We start from the raw sequence: 7,906 nt of genomic DNA, 5'->3' as shown, positions 1-7,906 counted from the left end.
GAAAGAGTGGCTGTTATTCATTATGCAGGTGGAGCAGTGACAACACGAATCTTTGGGAAACACTGGCTTCCCCTGCCTGGGCATAGGAAACAGAACGTCAGCCTGCCTGTGTTCCCAAGCCCTCTGTATCTGACCAGGCAGGCCAGCCAAGCTGAGGCAAATGACCAGGGCAGCGGGGCCTCTGCAAGTGCCCTCCTGTTCTGTTTGTCCCTTCTTCCATTCGTTTACTCCTTCATCTGATACTCCATGCTCTTGAGTGCCTTCCGTGTGCAGGCACGGGGTGAGGTGCTGGGACTGGCAGTGAACAGGCAGAGGTGGCCGCTGCCCTCACAGAGCTTACGGTGTTCGTGGCTGGAGTGGAGGGAGACACAGGTGCACATTGCAACGAGGGATAAGGGCTGTGAATAAAGAGTGTGGGCTATGAGAGGGAAGAGCAGGGGGATCTACCCTAGTCTGGAGGAAGGGAAGGCTTCCCTGAGAAAGTGACGTTGAAACAGAGACATAAAAGATGAATGGAATACTACTCAGCCATAAAACAGAACAAGATAATGCCATTTGCAGCAACATGGATGCAGCTAGAGATTATCATACTAAGTGAAGTAAGTCAGAAAGAGACAAATACCATATGATATCACTTATATGTGGAATCTAAAATATGACACAAATGAACCTATCTATGAAACAGAAACAAAATCAGGGACATGGAGAATAAACTGGTGGTTGCCAAGGGAGAGGAGGGTGGGAGAGGGCAGGAGTGGGAGTTTGGGATTAGCAGATGCAATCTGGTGTATACAGAATGGTTAAACAACATGGACCTACTGTATAGCACAGGGAACTAAATTCAATATCCTGTGATAAACCATAACAGAAAAGAATATACAAATATATACATGTCTAACTGAGTCACTTTGCTGTATAGCAGTAATTAACACAACATTGTAATTCAACTATGCTTCAATAAAAAATAAATTTTAAAAAATTAAAAGAGAAAAAGATGAATGGGAGTGAGCCAGGCCCAAGTGTGTAGGGAGAAGAGAACCTTTCCATCCTTCCACCCCTAGCTCATGCACTCTCCCCGCCCACTTGTGGGGCACTCCAGGTGGATACCCCCAACCCCGAGCTCCCTGTCACACAGCTCTGCTTGACCCTCACCTCTCAAACCTCCTAGCTCAGCCCCTGTAGCCCTCTTCGCAAGTGGCTGCAGGAACTAGTCTCCTCCCCAAGGAAGACTCCTAAGATGATGACAGCTGATGCCTCCCTAAGATGACAGCTGAGAACATGATGACAGCTGATGCCTCCCTAAGATGACAGCTGAGAACATGTCCACTCAAGGAGCACTTGCCGTCTACTCAAGGAGGCATACAGAGGAACTGTTGTTAAAGAACAGATTCCAAATACTGAGCATCTCAGGCACTTTCTGCCCAGTGTTTTGGGAAATCATAAGTGGCTTCCCTTTTTTCTCTCCTTCTCTCCATCACTGCACCCTTTAGCTTCCCCCCCACCCCACCCCCTGGAGCAACCCAGCAACCCCCCGAGCCTGTCTTCCTTGCTTTGGTACAGCCAGAGGCCAGAGCCCTGGGCAGCCCAGGGAATCAGGCTAGGACACGCAGGTGTTCTGTTGCCAGGCAACACGACCCGGCCCAGCCCAGGGCAAAAAGTGAACTTGACATCAGCCCTGGGTGAGGTCAGCCAACAAATGGTCTGTGAGCCTCAAAAGGAAAAGAAGGATCACCAAGAACAGAACCAGGGTGCTTTCATTTCCTTTTCTTGACTAGGTTGGCAGATCAGGGTACCACTGGCAATCAAAGGCAAGGTCCTGGACACCCTTTGTGGATGGGATGGGGAAGCGTGTTCCCGGTCAGACTCCAGCCTTCTGCTGTCATCTCTAGTGGCAGTGCCCTCCCGAATGCTGTTCAAGGGTTTTATCCACAACTTGATTGTAGACGGGGTGACCAAAGATGACACTAATCTGGGCAGAGAAATAATAAAAGTAACTGTAACTAGATTGATATGCCAGGAACTTTTCACCCTGTCGCATAATTTTTACTTTTTAGTTAATGGCCGTAGTCCTGGAGAAGTGGGGGTTATTACAGTCCCCAGTAGACAGATGAGGAAGCAGCTTTAGAGGGGCTAAGCAAAAGGCCCAAGGTCACACAGCTAGCAAGTGCTGAGATGGGCTTGGAAAACCCTTTAAAGTTCACATCAGCACTGACAAACTGCATTCATTCATTTGTTCATCCATCCATCCATCCATTCAACATATATTTATTGAGGTCCTTCCACGTGCAGTATGTGAGGTAAAGCAGACAAGATCCCACTCTCTTGGAGCTTACATCCTAGTGGAGAGAATGGGCATAAAGAAGTAAACAAATTAAAAAGATGATTTCACAGAAGTGCTATAAAAAATAAAGTGGGATAAAAGGAGAGGCCCACTTCGGGTTGAATAGTCAGGGCGGGTGTCTCTGAGGAAGTGACATCTGTGCAAAAAGGAACCATGGTGGGAGGACCTGGGGGAAGACCCCAAGGCGGAGCGGGTTCGGCACCTTTGAGAAACAGAGCACCAGACTTTACTGGGTACCAAGGGAGCTGTGATTCTGGACTGAGTTTCAAGAAATTGATTAGGATACACGTAGAGTCTTGTACCTGGACTCAGCACGGCAGCTGCCTAAGTCCAGGAGACTGCCTAAACTGGGCTGGCATGAGAGAGGCTGGAGTCTCAGCTGATCTGGTAGAGTCAACATAATCTAATCGGGGGATGGGCCCTCTGCTCTTGGCGCTGGTCAGACCCTGCCTGGACCCTAACAGACAAACTAGATTGTCTTACCTCGATGATGGCCACACTGGGGAGGTGAGCGGGATGGGCCAGAAAAACCATTTATCCCAGGTGGAGATGTCTGGGGCGGCATAAGAGCTGTTTCCAGAAAAACCTGGGGTCCGTGGGAAGGAGTTTTAAGGGAATCCGATTTCTTTTTCTCTTTTCTTTTCTGCTGATAAAATGAATCTGTGCAGACATTCCTTAAAGTAGAAGAAAAGTATAAAGAAGGATAAAAAAACACTTTTAATTCCATTATCCAGAGGTAATCATCGATAACATTTGCCATAACTCCTTGTAACACTTTTTCTAGGCTTTACAAGATGTAGTGAGAGCATACTGTGCAGACACACAATTTTGTTGATGCACGTGTGTGTGTGTCTGTGTGTGCATGTTTGTGTGTGTATACACGTCTAGAGAGCAGTGAAGCGGAGTGGTCAGAGGGTGGACTCTGGGGCCCTCGGCCCGGGCTTGAATCCTGGCTCTGCCCCTCATCTGATGTCTGACCGTGAGCAAAGCACTCCACCTCTTATCCCTGTTACCTCATTTGTAAGGTGAGGATAATATTAGTATTTACCACATAGAGTTGTTTGAGGTGTAAACTAGCTAATTACTCGTAAACACTAAAAAGAGTGCCAGCACATACCAAAGTTACATAATGTTTGATAAATAAACACCACCCTTCTTTTGTTTAACCTTATGTCATAAACACTATACACTGGCATCAGATGTTTTATGTAAACGTCTACTGTCTGAATAAAATTCCATCACTTATTTTTACCATCTTTTTTTCTTTTTTACATCTTTATTGGCGTATAATTGCTTTACAATGGTGTGTTAGTTTCTGCTTTATAACAAAGTGAATCAGTTATACATATACATATGTTCCCATATCTCTTCCCTCTTGCGTCTCCCTCCCTCCCACCCCTCCAGGTGGTCACAAAGCACGGAGCTGATCTCCCTGTGCTATGTGGCTGCTTCCCACTAGCTATCTATTTTAAGTTTGGTAGTGTATATATGTCCATGCCACTCTCTTGCTTTGTCACAGCTTACCCTTCCCCCTCCCCATATCCTCAAGTCCATTCTCTAGTAGGTCTGTGTCTTTATTCCTGTCTTACCCCTAGGTTCTTCATGACATTTTTTTTTCTTAAATTCCATATATATGTGTTAGCATACGGTATTTGTCTTTCTCTTTCTGACTTACTTCACTCTGTGTGACAGACTCTGGGTCCATCCACCTCATTACAAATAGCTCAATTTCGTTTCTTTTTATAGCTGAGTAATATTCCATTGTACATATGTGCCACATCTTCTTTATCCATTCATCCGATGATGGACACTTAGGTTGTTTCCATCTCTGGGCTATTGTAAATAGAGCTGCAGTAAACATTTTGGTACATGACTCTTTTTTTTTTTTTTCATAACTCTTTTTGAATTATAGTTTTCTCAGGGTATATGCCCAGTAGTGGGATTGCTGGGTCATATGGTAGTTCTATTTGTAGTTTTTTAAGGAACCACCATACTGTTCTCCATAGTGGCTATATCAATATACATTCCCACCAGCAGTGCAAGAGTGTTGTTCCCTTTTCTCCACACCCTCTCCAGCATTTATTGTTTCTAGATTTTTTGATGATGGCCATTTTGACTGGTGTGAGATGATATCTCATTGTAGTTTTGATTTGCATTTCTCTAATGATTAATGATGTTGAGCATTCTTTCATGTGTTTGTTGGCAGTCTGTATATCTTCTTTGGAGAAATGTCTATTTAGGTCTTCTGCCCATTTTGGGATTGGGTTGTTTGTTTTTTTGTTATTGAGCTGCATGAGCTGCTTGTAAATTTTAGAGATTAATCCTTTGTCCATTGATTCATTTGCAAATATTTTCTCCCATTCTGAGGGTTGTCTTTTCATCTTGTTCATGGTTTCCTTTGCTGTGGAAAAGCTTTGAAGTTTCATTAGGTCCCATTTGTTTATTTTTGTTTTTATTTCCATTTCTCTAGGAGGTGGGTCAAAAAGGATCTTGCTGTGATTTATGTCATAGAGTGTTCTGCCTATGTTTGCCTCTAAGAGTTTGATAGTGTCTGGCCTTACATTTAGGTCTTTAATCCATTTTGAGCTTATTTTTGTGTAGAGTGTTAGGGAGTGATCTAATCTCATACTTTTACATGTACCTGTTCCCATCGTTTATTTAAATGCTCCCCTGTTAGACATCGTTTATCTCTAATGTTTCACTATTTATAAATGTGCCAGTGATTGTGCCAATCATTTGATCTATATTTTCAATTAGTTCTTTTGGATAGAGTTACAGAAGTGGAATTACTGGGATAAAGGATGTGGACTTTTTGGGTTTTTTTACTTTTTATTGTATTAAATTTTTTATTTTTAGACAGGAAGATGTACAAGTGGTAAAAAAAATATTCAGATGGTATAAGAATATACAGTGAGAAGGAGGTCTACCTGAGACTCCTGTCTCCCAGTTTTCCACTCAGTGGCACCAAAATTGCTTTCTTGTGCATGTTTCCAGAGATGATGAGTGTAACATCAGATATATGTCTGTATAACCCACATTTTTTTAGAAAACTAAAATTGGTATACTACAAACACTTCTTGCCCTTTTTACATAGTATAAATTAGAGATGTTTCCTATCATTACATAGAGAGCTTCCTCGTTCATATTAATAGTTGCATAGTATTTCTTGTTAAGGATAGACAATAATTTAACTAGGGATATGGGTGTTTTAAAGATGTTTGATGCATATCAGTGAATCAGCAGAAATGAGCTCTGGTTTACAGGAGAGAAGTCCTATAACCCCGGCTAATTAGTGGAACCAGGATTAAAATCCAGATCAGCTCAAAGCCATGCTATCTCTGCAAAGATGTTCAAAGACTAACAGTCCTGGAGAGGGAACCAGTTGTGGGAGAATACCTTCCTCATGCCTCCCAGAGAAGATCTGACTGAAAACGACTCATGAGGTGTAAAGCCTTCCGTTTAAAAAAAAAAAAAAGATGGGATACCATCCAGATAATTGAATCCTTAGAGCAGGTGCTTGCAGTGCAGAGCGGAGGGCCTGTGGCTGTGTGAGAACGGGCTTGCTCTACCTAAAGGCACTCATGTTCAAACACATGTATAGACTATGTTGAGCAACGTCAGCTTGAGACCTTCAAGATGGCAAAGAGATCAAACTGCAGAACAGCAAAACGGCAAAGCTCTGTGTGGCGTGTGGCTGGCTGTCTAGGTAGGTGGACGCGACCTCCATCAGAAACCTGAGTATCTCTTCTGAGGTCTGAGTCTTCTTGCAAATCCTCTCAGGTGTAGAATGGAGAGGAAGCAATGCTGGTGAATGCCTTCCCCAAGTGGCAGGGAGAGTGGCCTACAGAGGACATTCCTGGGGGGGACAGAGCCTATCTCGGTCCCATCCAGGGCCAGCTTCCTGGGCATGAGGTCTGTGCAGTCTCCTAGGGTCCCACATTTAGTATAACTCTGCCCTTCAACTTGAAATTCTTAATTTTTTTTTTTTTTTTTTTTTTTTTGCGGTACGCGGGCCTCTCACTCTTGTGGTCCCCCCCGTTGCAGAGCACAGGCTCCGGACACGCAGGCTCAGCGGCCACGGCCCACGGGCCCAGCCGCTCCGCGGCATGTGGAATCTTCCCGGACCAGAGCATGAATCCGTGTCCCCTGCATCGGCAGGCAGACTCTCAATCACTGCGCCACCAGGGATGCCCCTGAAATTCTTAATTTTTGACCAAGGGCCCCCAGATTTTTATCTTTGCTCTGGGCCCTGCAAATTATCTAGCCAATCCTGTCCCTCTCATTTATAGGAGAGTGGTGACACAGTTTTTGGCTGCCTTAACCCTACAAAGGCAAGACCCTTGGATCTGCCTGGAAGGCTCCTAGGCCTCCTGTCTTGGAGCAGAGTTGTGAGCTCAAGAGTGCTTTGCCTGGAGATAAAGGGGAAAGAGGGCGGGAGGAGGTGGACAAGAACCCTGGAAAGGTTTTGTGCCCTGCCCGCCCTGAAATCTCACCCATTTTCTTCATCTCTCCACAGAGGTGAGGTACCCAGGGGAAAAATGTGGTCAGCAGCCAGCACACACCGATGCACTTAGGGTCTGAGGCTGGCTGATCCAAAACCTGAAGGAAAAGAGCTTGGGTGCCTGCTCTGGGCTGGACTCTGGGATAAGCGCATTATATTGAAACATGCACTGTACAGACAGTATTACATCTCTTTTACCAAGGATGAAACTGAGGCTCCATGGGGTTAAATAATTGGCACAAAATCTCAACAGTATAAAAGTATAACAAACAAGGAACAGGAATCACTTCTAATCCCATGATTCAGAGGCAACCACTGATAATATTTGGTAATTTCTAAATCGGGAGCTATCTCTGGAAAGATACACAAAAGTCACTGCAATTGTCTCTGCAAAGAAGTGGTGGGAGACCGGTTTTACTTCTCACCTTGGTACCTTTTGAATTTTGTACCATGTACATGTAACATAAAAAATGTATTATTTTATATAAATAATAGTAAAGAGTAGGCTCTTTGAACTTTATAAGAAATAAATTAGAAGTCTTGTCATTTGGACTGTTTGGAGTATGTAACATGTGGTTTCTTTTTAAATTAAGCTCATCCACAGCGCGCTTAAAATGTGTTTATAAATCTTCACTTTAAATATAACCTCCCCGAAGCAGACCTCGATCTAAGCAGGCACTCCTGTGTCGTTTCAACGTGGCTCCGGGCATCACCATAAAATGTCAGCTTCCCATAGGCCTCTTTTCCCTATGTGCTCACCTTAGATTTAGAAAACCCATATTCCAGTTTTGGCTATCGCACTTACAGCTGTGTGACCTTGAGTGAGTTACTTAACTTCTCTAAGAAAGAAGAGCCTTGCTCTCTCCCTAAGTAAAATAAGGATACAGAGCCACAATTCCTCATTCATAACTGCAAAATCCCAGAAATTCTAAAATTTGAATTTTCCCCTAAGTTTGGCTATAAAAACTGGTTAGGTGATGAAATCTGACCTGGGCTGATGTGAGGCCATTTATAGTTTTATTTATCACACTGAATGTGACTCAAACATTTCACTATGGAAAAGT

Source organism: Lipotes vexillifer, unplaced genomic scaffold (genome assembly GCF_000442215.2).
Source record: "Lipotes vexillifer unplaced genomic scaffold, Lipotes_vexillifer_v1.1 scaffold197, whole genome shotgun sequence".
Taxonomy (NCBI): Eukaryota; Metazoa; Chordata; class Mammalia; order Artiodactyla; family Lipotidae; genus Lipotes; species Lipotes vexillifer.
The sequence above is the reverse complement of the archived record's forward strand: the minus strand, read 5'-3'. Positions refer to the sequence as shown.